The 13582-nt window shown below is 49.6% G+C and overlaps 1 long non-coding RNA gene across 1 annotated transcript in view; it reads right to left on the bottom strand.

Moving 5' to 3' along the window:
• LOC138296012 (uncharacterized) overlaps window positions 1-11972 on the bottom strand; it is a 38084-nt gene extending 26112 nt beyond the window's left edge. Inside the window, exon 1 of the long non-coding RNA XR_011203729.1 lies at window positions 11910-11972. This is a non-coding gene — a long non-coding RNA (uncharacterized lncRNA). The remainder of the gene's footprint in view (window positions 1-11909) is intronic.
• Between the last annotated feature and the right edge of the window lie 1610 nt (window positions 11973-13582).

Raw genomic sequence — 13582 nt, 5'->3', positions numbered from 1 at the left:
AAGGTAAAAGGTAATGTTCCAAAAAACTGTTTTCATAAATATCTATAAGAAATCTCACTTTATCAATAAATTGGATTTTTAATTAAAAGCAGTTTTTGAATGACTTTTGTAGTTGTAAAATATTGGAGTATTAGTTGAGGGGGTGAGTACCTATCTCAAACAATTACAATCCTTGTCAGGGTAAAGCACACAAGTCACTAAATAAACCTGTGTTTCTTTTCCAGTCTGCATTGGGTTCTCCTGTCCTTGCTGGGGTGGGACGTTGTCCCCCAGCAGCCCTGAGGTTTGTAGGAGGTAAATTTCATTGCAGTCATATGAATTTAGGCTTCCCGCATTGTGCAACATGTGCAGGACATGCCTGTGTGTGTGTCCAAGTGAAGCCCTGGTAAAAGAGCGGGCCCTTCAGCACTTGTCAGAGACCAGAAGAGGCTGGGCTGGGCTTACTCTCTGACACAATAAAATCCAATTTGATGTACTGCTGATGCAAATTTAATTTGTCCCTCGGGCACCTGCTACTTGTTATTCGAATCTTCAATATCCATAGTGTGTGCAGTGAGAGCCTGGGCTGTCTCCATAGCCCAAACCTGTAAGGCGTGTCTTGGTACTGAGATCTTTCTCCTTAAAGTGGGACTGTGCTTCCGGGCGTTGTGTACCGTGTTACTGGGAATTCTTCATTGCAGTTCTATGATTTATCTGACATTGGCGAAGACATACACCTTCAGATTGGGTGCCACCATCTATTGGACTCACCCTTTTATTGAATCTAGGGTGTATATTTCCTTGTAATTGTTTTATTGTTGGTTTCGGGAAGAATTTATAAGGGTCATCAAATCACCGGAAACCTCCTATCTTGCTAGTGTTTTATTGCACATACAACAAGGCAGTGTCAGGTGTGAGGTTGGCCTTCTTTCAATGCATAATGGATTTAAGTGTAAGACCCAATTGAGCCAAGGCTTATTATTCTCATTGTTTTGTTTGTACTGCTTTTTAAGGATTCAGGGGAGCAGTGAATTTATGCTGTATACTACTCAGCTAATCCTTCTGTCCCCTATTGATTCTTTGCTGCGCTGGGTGGATATTGATTGGCAGGAAGTGTTGCCTCTCGAAGCACCTCAGATGTAGATTGCAAGGGGGCGGTTAGGGGGCCTTAATGTGCTATGAGGGATTCTTTTGGAGACTGGTGGGATTGGTATTACACCTTAGAACCTTATTAATTCATCCATTATGGTTAAATGAAAAGTGATTGATGTTGCCCTAACACATTTAATAAATGTGTAAAAAAAAAAACCAAGAAACTCGTACTCTGAGCCAAATTGAGGATTCGATTGAGGAGTTTGAGACTAAAGTAAATCCTCCTGTCATCACCCAGGCCTCAGGTAACAGGACAAAAATGAAAATACCTTATATTTGTAGGAAGAAGTCAGAGAGGGCACAAGCGGGTAAGTCCAAATTTCCAGCAAGTTCAGCAAGTCAGCAACTTGCAGTTATGAAAATGGAACCACCTACAGACTGTATATCACAGCATCATCTCCCCTTCAACTTGAAATGGTTTGTTCTGATAGGTTTACTCCGCTGACTGAAACCACTGGGGGGGTTCAACAAATGCTTGCTCGAGGGGATAGGAGGTTAGTGTCACTACACAGTCTCATAATGCAACAACTAACTTATATGACATTATTTCTGATTTGTGCAATGAAGTGGCAAGGGTCAAACATGTGCTAGAATCCTAAGAACACAAACTCACTGCTGTAACACAAGTGATAACTCATGTTAATGACTCCTGTGGTATTAAGACAAGCACCATCTTCTCCCCGTCTCTTCCCCCAACTAGATCCAACACCTCCCAACTGAGCTGTGACAGGAGAAATTCTGGCTATCTGTGGGCCACAGCCCGTGCACCTATCCCTACCTGGCGGGCCACAGGGAGGGAATGTAAGGTTAAGACCACAGAAGAGATCCCAAACATGCTGAGCCTCATTGTGGTAATGCTACCTCTGGGGCAGGGAGGGAAGGTGTGGCTTCCTGACAGGGACAGCCCACGGCTACATTCATAAAGGAAGAGAAAAGGAGATACATACAGGCCCGCCTAGTAAGGGATATTTCAGCTGTAAACTGACCAATGTTCTAAAATTGATGAATGAGGGCTATGAGAGTAGGGAGTCTCTAATTAACAAATATGTACATCTATTATCATGCTATACAGACAGAAGTTCCTTTGAGCAAGGGAGGGGTGATACTATTGAGGTTGAGGTGGGCTTTAGAGAAATTGTAGATGGTTTACTGGAAGCAGAAGTATGGGGATTCAACTTTTGTAACAGCATAGGGTGACTGTTGCCAGAAAAGTGTGTCTCATAAGAGAGAAATGGCGCACTAAGTACTATAAGGTATATTGGTTCCACACATAAATCTACAACGGTGCACTACAGTGGGGATTACACCCTCACAAGCCTCTGCATTGATTGGACTAGTCAATCAATTAAATAGTAAAACAATACTGTGGCACTCGTTGATCTAATATCAGTCATCAGTAATACTTCCAACAGTCTCATGAATATCACGCCCTGTACAATGATTCAGCATTAATAACACCAAAGAAGGGCAATGACTGAGTTTTCTAACTTTAGAAGATAATCCTAGCTTAAGATCTAATTCCTAGTCTTGATTCCTTAGTATATATTCCCCCCACACCAACATCTTAATAGCTAAACCAAATCAATTTAAACCAAAAGTTTTTTTATTATTACAAATATAAGTCATTTCTTATCCCCTCTCATGTATCCTGTGTCTTTCAACTCTACTCGTCAGATTCAATAGTAAGTCCATATAATAAACCAAAAGATTGTTCCGTATTGGCTTCCTAGTCCATTCTTATTGATCCGTCATTTCTCAATTCAGGTTCACAGTTGTAATGGAATCCTGGTCAAACATTAAGGTGATCATTACAACCCTGGCGGACTGTGTTAAAGCGGCGGTAAGACCGCCAACAGGCCAGCAGTAAAAAATGTGCAATTATGACCGTGGCGGAAACCGCCAACAAAGACAGCCACTTTACCACTCCGACAGCCACGGCGGTACAAACAAACAGCGCGGCGGTCACCGGCAACAGACAGGCGGAAGACAATGTACCGCCCACAGTATCACAACCTACCAATCCGCCACCTTTTCCGGGGCGGATTCACCGCGGATAAAAACACGGCGGAAACAGCCATTTCAAAGGGAAAACGCTCACCTCTACACACTCCACAAGGAAGGAGGGCACCATGGAGCCGGAACTTCATATTCTCCCAGCGCTAGTCTCCTGCTCTTCTACGAGGAGCATCAACGCCGGCGGCAAAGACCACAGTGAGTACTGCACCTACGACATAGGGGAGGGGAGATGCAAAAAACAGGAACACACTCAACACCCCAACCCCCACCCCGACCCTCACCCACTACAACACACACACCAATGCTTCTCTATACATTACAGTAACACCCCCCAGCCCCCCCCGGAAGAATGCAAAGACAAAAGGAAATTAGTGGAACCACTGTACTATATCAAAATACAGTAAGCAAATATATATATATATATATATATATATATATATATATATATATATATATATATACAATAAACAAAATATACTCCACGATTAGTAGTGCAGGTATTGCACCATTCATAGTCCGTGGACCACTGGGCCCAAAATGCATGGGCGAGGTCCACACAAGATACCCAATCCAAACGGAGAGAACACTGCAGGGGCATCAGATAGAAATACAACAGGCACCTCAGGGGGAAGGGAAGGGGGGGCACCTCAGCCGGATGAGTGCACCACGCCAGATCCACGAGGGGGCTCCATGCCCATTGATGTACCCTGGGGAGTGCAAAGCTGCAGTCTCTCAAGTCTCTACAGTGGGTGGTTTGCCCACTGTACCATCCTGGGGAGTGCAAAGCCACAGTCTCACAAGTCTCTACAGTGGGTGGGTTGCCCACTGTTCCATCCTGGGGAGTGAAAAGCCACAGTCTCACAAGTCTCTACAGTGGGTGGGTTGCCCACTGTTCAATCCTGGGGAGTGAAAAGCCACAGTCTCTCAAGTCTCTACAGTGGGTGGGTTGCCCACTGTACCATCCTGGGGAGTGCAAAGCCACAGTCTCTCAAGTGGATGCAGGTCTCCACTGGTTCTGGAGGGGGACGTGTGCCCAGAGTGCTTCATCCGGTGCAGGACAGACGGAGTGGATGCAGGTCTCCACTGGTTCTGGAGGGGGACTGGTGCCCAGAGTGCTTCATCCTGTGCAGGACAGACGGAGTGGATGCAGGTCTCCACTGGTTCTGGAGGGGGACTGGTGCCCAGAGTGCTTCATCCTGTGCAGGACAGACGGAGTGGATGCAGGTCTCCACTGGTTCTGGAGGCGGACTGGTGCCCAGAGTGCTTCATCCGGTGCAGGACAGACGGAGTGGATGCAGGTCTCCACTGGTTCTGGAGGGGGACGTGTGCCCAGAGTGCCTCATCCGGTGCAGGACAGACGGAGTGGATGCAGGTCTCCACTGGTTCTGGAGGGGGACTGGTGCCCAGAGTGCTTCATCCTGTGCAGGACAGACGGAGTGGATGCAGGTCTCCACTGGTTCTGGAGGCGGACTGGTGCCCAGAGTGCTTCATCCTGTGGAGGACAGACGGAGTGGATGCAGGTCTCCACTGGTTCTGGAGGGGGACTGGTGCCCAGAGTGCTTCATCCTGTGCAGGACAGACGGAGTGGATGCAGGTCTCCACTGGTTCTGGAGGGGGATTGGTGCCCAGAGTGCAGCACGCACCCCGTGAAGGTCCCAGTTGCGTCACTGCCCCTGCCGCAAATGGGCTAGCGGTGCTTTCCATGGCGGTCTTTGCCCTGTTCAGCTGTCCTTGGCCTGTTCAGCGGTGCTTGAGTTGCCAGTGTCTGACCTGTTCAGCGGTGCTTTCCATGGCGGTCTTTGCCCTGTTCAGCGGTCCTTGGCCTGTTCAGCGGTGCTTGAGTTGCCAGTGTCTGACCTGTTCAGCGGTGCTTTCCATGGCGGTTTTGACCTGTTCAGCGGTGCTTTCCATGGCAGTCTTTGCCCTGTCCAGTGGTCCTTGGCCTGTTCAGCGGTGCTTGAGTTGCCAGTGTCTGACCTGTTCAGCGGTGCTTTCCATGGCGGCCTTTGCCCTGTTCAGCGGTCCTTGTCCTGTTCAGCGATGCTAGAGTTGCCAGTGTCTGACCTGTTCAGCGGTGCTTTCCATGGCGGTCTTTGCCCTGTTCAGCGGTCCTTGCCATGGCGGTCTTTGCCCTGTTCAGCGGTCCTTGGCCTGTTCAGCGGTGCTTGAGTTGCCAGTGTTTAACCTGTTCAGCAGTGCTTTCCATGGCGGTCTTTGCCCTGGTCAGCGGTCCTTGGCCTGTTCAGCAGTGCTTGAGTTGCCAGTGTCTGACCTGTTCAGCGGTCCTTGCCAAGGCGGTCCTTCATTGCCCTGCAGGGCTGTGGCTGGCAGTCCTTCATGGGTCAGCTGGGCTGTGGCTTGCGGGGCCCTCCTGGCCAGCTGGGCTGTGGCTGGCGGTGGCCTCCTGGGCAGTGACTCTGGCGGTGGCCTCCTGGGCAGTGGCGATGGGGCTGGCGGTGGCCTCCTGGGCAGTGACTCTGGTGGTGGCCTCCTGGGCAGTGACTCCGGCAGTGGCTTCCTGGGCAGTGACGATGGGGCTGGCGGTGGCCTCCTGGGCAGTGACTCTGGCGGTGGCCTCCTGGGCAGTGACTCTGGAGGTGCCTTCCTGGGCAGTGACGATGGGGCTGGTGGTGGCCTCCTGGGCAGTGACGATGGGGCTGGTGGTGGCCTCCTGGGCAGTGACGATGGGGCTGGCGGTGGCCTCCTGGGCAGTAACGCCTGGGCAGTGACAATGGGGCTGGCGGAGGCCTCCTGGGCAGCGGGGATGATGGTGGTCTTCTCCGCCGTGCTGCTCCTCCCAGACTTTGGAGATTTCTTCTGCCCCTTCCCCACCTTGGGAGGAGTCACAGCTGAGTCGACACTTCCCCCGGGACCCCTGTGAGCGGCTTGGATTGCTGGAGTCTTCCCCCTCTCCCGCCGGGCACTGTCCAACTTCTGGTGCTTCACAGTGGGGGACTGGCTGTGCTGTGGCTCCGTGCCACACTGGCTGGCCTGGTGGTCGGTGCACTCCACATACCTGTAACAGGCACCACTGGTCCCGGAGATTTTTTGGCTGAGGTGCTAGTACGGGACCTATGAGTTGGACGGGGGGGAATAGGTTAAGGGTGGACAGGAAAAGTTTTTTGGAGACATCGGGACGGGTAGCTGGAGGGGGTTTGGGAGTGGAGGATGAGGTGGTGGTTGTAGAAGGTGTAACTTTTGTGGATTTGGGTGCAGGTGCATGGGCTGGAGGCTGTCGTGAGGTGGATGGCTGTTGGGTGGGTGTGTGCCTGCGTTTGGGTATCTTCAGAGGGGGCGTCACAGACACACTGGGAGAGGACACAGGGGACGTGTAAATGGTAGTGGGGGTGGTGAGTGCATGTGAGCGGGGTGTGGTGGTGGGTGTGCTGGTGCAGGACGTAGTGGCTGTAGTGGTAGTGCATGCAGGTGTGAGTGTAGACGAGACTGGGAGGGAGGAGGGAGACGACGAGGAGGGGGACACAGTGGAGGCAGTGGATGTTGGTGTGTCTGTATGTGTGTGATGCTTGCGTGAGTGCCTGTGGGATGTGTGGTGCTTATGTTTGCCTGAGCTTCCCTTGTGTGTTGAGGTGTGTGCATGCATGTCTGATGGTGTGCTTGGGATAGGCAGAGGTACAGGGGATTGGGTCTGGGTGGAGGAAGTTGGAGGAGGGAGGCTAGACACAGGGACAATGGCTGCCATCAGTGCTGAGGCCAGAGTCTGAACGGTTCGATGGAGGGCAGCCTGACCAGAATGAATGCCCTCCAGGAATGCATTTGTGTGTTGCAACTCCCTTTCTACACCCTGGATGGCATTCAAAATGGTAGACTGCCCAACAGTGAGGGACCTGAGGAGGTCAATGGCCTCCTCACTGAGGGCAGCAGAGGTGACAGGGGCAGGGGCTGAGGTGCCTGGGGCGAAGGTGATGCCCACCCTCCTGGGTGAGCGGGCACGGGGCAAAGGCTGAGGGGCTGCTGGGAGGGTGGTGCTGGTAGGGGGGGTGGCGGCTGTACCTGTAGAAGTGGGGGGCACAGATGTTGCCGCCACCACAAGGGAGCTCCCATTGGAGGATGAGTCCGTGTCGCTGGTTGCAGATCCTGTGACCACCGTGGTGCTTCCCTCGCCCTCCGTCCCACTGGTGTATTCTGAGTCCTTAGTGTGGGCCTCCATGCCCATGTGGGATGCAGCTCCCTCGTGCTCCGGTGCCACAGTACCTCAGCCTGATGATGCTAATGCACACAAGAACAGGGAGACCACAAAAAGGGGGGGGGGACGACAGAAGAAAGACAGGTTGAGTGCATGGCTTACCGCTACCGTTGGCGGACAATACAGACACAGCAGCCCCCTGCACTACGTCGCCCTGTTGGGCTCTACAGATGTAATTCCTGGGAAATGGCCTACAAGGCTATGGACGACATCTGCACACATAGATGACACAGGGGCATGTATACCTGTACTTGGCACTCTACAGAGGTAGGGTGGGGTGCCACATGGCCTGCCTTACGGAGGGGCCTTGCCTATGGAACTCGCCCTGGTCTAGGAAAACCCACAGCCCTCCTCCCCCACCCAGACACCTTCACTGCGCGCAAAGTCCGCTGAATGATAGTGTACTCATCCCCTTGTGTCTGCTATGATGCCCTCAAGTGCCCATCCAACTCAGGGTAGGCCACCGCCAGGATCCCGAACATCAGGGGGTCATGGTTTGACGGGCACCCCTTCCACGTTGGGAGGCCATCCCCAGCTGAGCCTTCGCCGTCTTCTTGCTCTAGCGGCGAATGTCCTCCCATCTTTTACGGCAGTGGGTGCTCCGTCTGTGGTGGACCAGAGGGTCCGGAGGTCCTTCGCGATGGCACGCCAAATATTCTTCTTCTGGTGGGCGCTGACCTACATGACATGTACAGGGGAAGAAGAGAAGTCATTACCAACTGCACCGTCAAAATGAGTGGCCCACATCCCTACCCTTGCCATGTGGCACATGCATTCACAGTCCTTCATGCACGCAGAACTGTGCCCCCTTCCTTCTTACAACCAGCCCTCTCCACACAGGCATAGCCCATACAACATGCTCCCTGTGTACTTACCTGTTGGTCTGGAGGACCGTAGAGTAGCATGTACTGGGGGAGGACCCCGTCGACAAGCTTCTCCAACTCCTCTGCAGTGAATGCAGGGGCCCTTTCCCCAGACGCACGAGCCATTGGCTCTTCCAGACCGAGGTCACAGCAGCACTTGCAGTGTAGGTCCTCTCCTGTCGAAGATCAGGTATCGAGTGATTCAACAGATAGAAAATGGCGGTCACGTTCGCGGCGGTGCGTACCATCACCGCCGGTGTACATCGTCATTGGCTCCTGGGACCCATAGGGTCCAATGTTAACCAATGCAGCATTGCGCTGCGGTCTTCGACCGCCTACCGCAACGGTGTACAACGCCAGCGCAGTTACCTCACATCCCATTGTCCCAGTTTAGAGGTCAGGCAGCCGCCATTTCAGGGGCCCACATTGCCTAATTACCAACTGCGTCACACATACCTAGGCCTTGTCTCACAACACAAATACAGGCCACATTTTGTGTATGAATGGTGTTCTGTGTAGACTGTGGGTACATACCTCTGAGTTATTTGACTCTGTGGTCGCTGTTGTCCTTCATAGTCACCGTCCGCTGGGACATGTGAGGAGATGGCGGCATCCTCCGGTGTACCGACCGCTAGTGGACCTGTCGACAATGGAGGAAAGAAGTTTGATCATCACCTACAGGTTTGACCGTGCCACAATCCAGGAACTGTGTACACAGTTGGAGCCTGATCTGATGTCAGCAATCCGCCATCCCACAGGAATCCCCCCTCAAGTGCAGGTGCTATCAGTGCTCCATTTCCTTGCAAGTGGGTCATTTCAAACAACAGTGCCCATGGCATCAGGGATGTCCCAGCCTATGTTTTCCAACGGGTTGTCCAGAGTGTTGTCTGCCCTGCTGAAACACATGCAGAGCTATATCGTTTTCCCTCAGGTGGAGGACTTGCCTACAGTGAAAGGTGACTTCTATGCCATGGGACATATCCCCAACATCATAGGTGCCATTGATGGGACCCATGTAGCTTTGGTCCCCCCCCACAGGAGTGAACAGGTGTACAGGAACCAGAAGAGTTATCATTCCATGAATGTACAGATGGCATGTTTGGCAGACCAGTATATCTTCCAGGTAAATGCTATGTTCCCTGCCTCTGTGCGTGACGCCTACATCCTGCAGAATAGCAGCATCCCTTAAGTGATGGGTCAACTCCAGAGGCATCGTGTGTGGCTATTAGGGGACTCTGGTTACCCCAACCTGTCATGGCTACTGACCCCAGTGAGGAATCCCAGGACCAGGGCAGAGGAACGCTACAATGAGGCCCATGGGAAGACTAGGAGGGTGATCGAATGCACCTTCGGCCTCCTGAAGGCCAGGTTCAGGTGCCTCCATATGACAGGTGGATCCCTATTCTACTCACCAAAGAAGGTGTTCCAGATCATCGTGGCCTGCTGCATGCTTCACAACTTGGCTTTGTGAGGGGAACCGACTGTCCCGAGGCCCACGATGGTCCGGGCTGGTCACCTGGATCCAGTTGGACAGAGTTGCTGTCATCACTGTGAGCCTCTTCTGTGGGTGGGGTGGAGATGTCTGGACCCTCCTGTCTGGTGACGTTGGGTAGTGGTCCTGCAGGGGTGTAAAACCATGATTATTGCATCTGTGTGTGCCATGGTGTGCAATGGGTGGGTGACTGTGTACCCCAGTGCTTGCATTCCTGTGTGGGACCTTGTGTGATGATGGTTTAGGGGGGTGTATGAGTATGTGCAGTGTACATGCTTTAGTGATGGGTGTCCATGCTTTGTTGTGTCATGCAGGGCTTGGTGTTTGGATGTGTGGTTTGTGTTATTAGTACATTTGTGAGTAGTTGGAGTGATAGGGGAGGGGGCGAGGGTGGGGGTCTGTGATAGCATGCAGATAGGGTGGGGGTTATGGTAGTTAAAGGTTTGACTTACCAGAGTCCATTCCTCCACCGACTCCTGCGAGGCCCTCAGGATGCAGAATCGCCAAGACCTGCTCCTCCCATGTTGTTAGTTGTGGGGGAGGAGGTAGGGGTCCGCCGCCAGTCAGCTTTACCGCCAGGTGGTGTCTGGAGACCACGGAACGCACCTTCCCCCGTAGGTCGTTCCACCTCTTCCTGATGTCGTCCCGATTTCTTGGGTGCTGTCCCACTGCGTTGACCCTGTCGACTATTCTTCGCCATAGCTCCATCTTCCTTGCAATTGAGGTGTGCTGTACCTGTGCTCCAAATAGCTGTAGCTCTACCCAGACGATTTCCTCCACCATGACCCTGAGCTCCTCCTCCGAGAACCTGGGGTGTCTTTGCCGTGCCATGGGGCGGTGTGGGTGATGTGTGGGGTGGTGTGTGTGGTGATAAGTGTGGTGATATGTAGTGGTGTGTGGTGTTTTGTGCGTGGAAGTTGTGTGGGTGATGGTGATGAATGCCTGTGGCTGCTAGTTTGTGGATGGTGGTGTCTCTCTCTGGCCTTCTTTCTGAATTTTTGGTAGTAGGGATTTGTGGGTGATGTGGGTGTGTGTTTTATATTGTATTGGGTGTGTAGGAGTGGTGTGTGTATGTGTATCAGGTGTGTGTATTTGGAATTGTCCAATGTGGCGGTGTTTTGTAGAAATGTGTGTATTTTGAGCGCAGCGGTGTGTACCGCCAATGGAATACCGCGGTTGAAAGACCGCCGCGAGAATTCGTGTGTCGTGATAGTGTGGGCGTATTTCTGTTGGTGTGACGGTGGAGGATTTGTTTTCGCCAATTTATCACTGACCTTTGGTGTGGATGACTTGTGTGGCTGTCTGAAATTTGTCGGATTTCAAGATGTGGGTCATTATAGCTGTGGCGGAATTCCGCGGCTGTGTGTTGGCGGTCTTCTGCACGGCGGTAAGCGGTTTTAACCGCCAATGTTGTAATGACCCCCTAAGTGTCCATCATTTGCATGATGACCTCACAGCCAGTTGTAATAGAATCCTAGTCAAACATTAATTGTCCATCATTTGCATGACGACCTCACAGCCAACACGTGTTTCGTCATATGACTTCTTCAGGGCTGAGGTTTAATCGCTTCGTAATATATAGGCCTCCTAAATATCAGAGCCACAAAAAATAACAATAAACTAGAGCCAATAAGAATTTTTCCGAGTCCATTGTATCTGAAACAAAACAATTGACAGAGCAAACCCCACTCCATTATCCAATAACCAATAACTGTCCACTACTACAAGTAATACACTGTTAATATTACAATTAACCCATTGTGAACTTAGTACTGACATATTCATGTGCCACCAATTACAAAACTAACCGCAAAAGGTGTATTGGCCAATATAAGGATAGCATGCACACTCTTAAATTTGTTAGTAAGTGAAAAGAATAACCGATTTTACTGTCACACTGCTGTACACAATCATTATGACAACCTGCCACCATAATTCCAAATAATGGTTACCTAGAACAGAAATACCGGTTGTCTGAAATGTAATCCCTTTGTCTATTGAAAACAACACCTGTTATCTAATGTCGGAGATAATTCCGCAGAAACCTTCCAACCATTGTTGTCCACTAAAGGTTAACTCAGAAATAGTGTCATAGATTTTAGTCATATTCAACATCTTAAAAGCGGAGTCACAGTATATTATAAATAAATCTGAGAACTCTGTTATGCGGGCTCATTCGTAGTTAAACGGTTTAAGTAATTACCTCCTTCCAAGCATATCCTGGCTCCACAGAGCCGCCGGCATTTCAGTTACCGATCTCCCTATCGTAGGCTGGATGCGTGTACGCGCCCGTGTGGCTCTCAATGAAACCCTTAGGGCAAAGCCATAGAAAGAGGACTGTTAGAACTCGTCCTCTATAGAAATAAAAAAGGGACTCACTCAATCCACTCGGAATAACTGTACCATGTACATTCACCCAAGTGAAATACGAACCATTAAAACCCCTCACTATTTCATTCATTTTTGAATTGATACCCACTGTAATAGCCACTTCTGATTACGTGTGACAGTAAGAGTATTGTTCCAAGAGTAACAATAGACAAAAGCATATCGACCCCAAAAATGAACACAAGTGGGGCAAAATATGAGAGTGAGAAAGAAGACAGGAAACCAGTCAAAGGTGCCAAAGTTGTTAGTTAAAATAACCAATATACAAAAACCAATGTGTAATATAGATGACGAACAACACATTTACATATTCATTGTTGAAAAGCCATTTGTCTTTTCTACTTGCAGTCCCCCTTGTTAGCTGATCCAAAATACCAATCCAGAATAGTTTCATTATTATTAAGGATTTCATAACATAATGATCATATTTTTCCTTCAATTTAGATTTCTTACACCTATTTACATATATTACTTTTAATAACACCAGATCCTCCATCTATTGTATCACGAGCACAGTAGTGGGCATTAAAATACATGCGTACAACAGTAAATTCGATCATAATTGATATTTATAGTAGACCAATATTCAAATGGCTAAATATACCTGTCACATGAATTCCTTCAAAATTTACAAATCATGTTTCTAATAATGTCTGACTTGTAATCAAGTTAATTAATATTCCTGGGTTTATGGCCCCAGGAAATACTCCAATTCCCGATCTGTGTTTAACCCCTCTTCCACCGCTCTGAGACGCATTATCCACATTGCTTCCTTTCTCCGTAATGTCAATTCTCTATTCCCCCCTCTCGGGTCTCTCGGTACATGTTCACAACCAAAAAAACTCAAAGCTATTTCGTTTTTTCTGAGACTCACAACTCATCATGTGTGCCACCAAAGGATATCTGACATCCTGTTCTGCAAACGCTCCTGCATGTTCACCAATTCTCACTTTAAGAGGCTGAATTGTGCTTCCCACATAAAATCGTTTACATTTACAAAGAACTAAATATACCACATAAGATGTGTTACAGTTAATACTAGATCTGATGGTAAATGTCTCCCCCAACTTATTGGAAAATTATTTTTTCCTGTGGCAGGCCCATTTTAGGAGTCCACATTCACCACATTTGAAAAAGCCTAACCTATGAGCTGACAACCAATCTGTATTCTGAGTAAATTTTGGGAAACTAGGGCTAAGAATATCCTTCAATGATCTCCCCTAAATTTTGGTTTATTTGTCACAAATTCCCTCAATAATTCATCCTGATATAAGACGTGCCAATGTTTGGAAACATATTTCTTCAATATCCAAGCCTTATCTGTGAAATCCGTAATTAATCTCACCTTTCCCCCATTCTCCTCCTGTTTGTTAGTGGAATTATATTTTGTCTTCAATGTAATGTGTCTCGGCATACGTCTGGCCCTTTCCTGTGCCTTCCTGATGATATGTTGCTGATAACCTCTTATTTCAAAACGTTTACCCATTT

This window comes from Pleurodeles waltl, chromosome 1_2, assembly GCF_031143425.1.
Source record: "Pleurodeles waltl isolate 20211129_DDA chromosome 1_2, aPleWal1.hap1.20221129, whole genome shotgun sequence".
Taxonomy (NCBI): domain Eukaryota; kingdom Metazoa; phylum Chordata; class Amphibia; order Caudata; family Salamandridae; genus Pleurodeles; species Pleurodeles waltl.
Note: the sequence above shows the minus strand (reverse complement) of the source record. Positions and strands in the feature narration are given on the sequence as shown.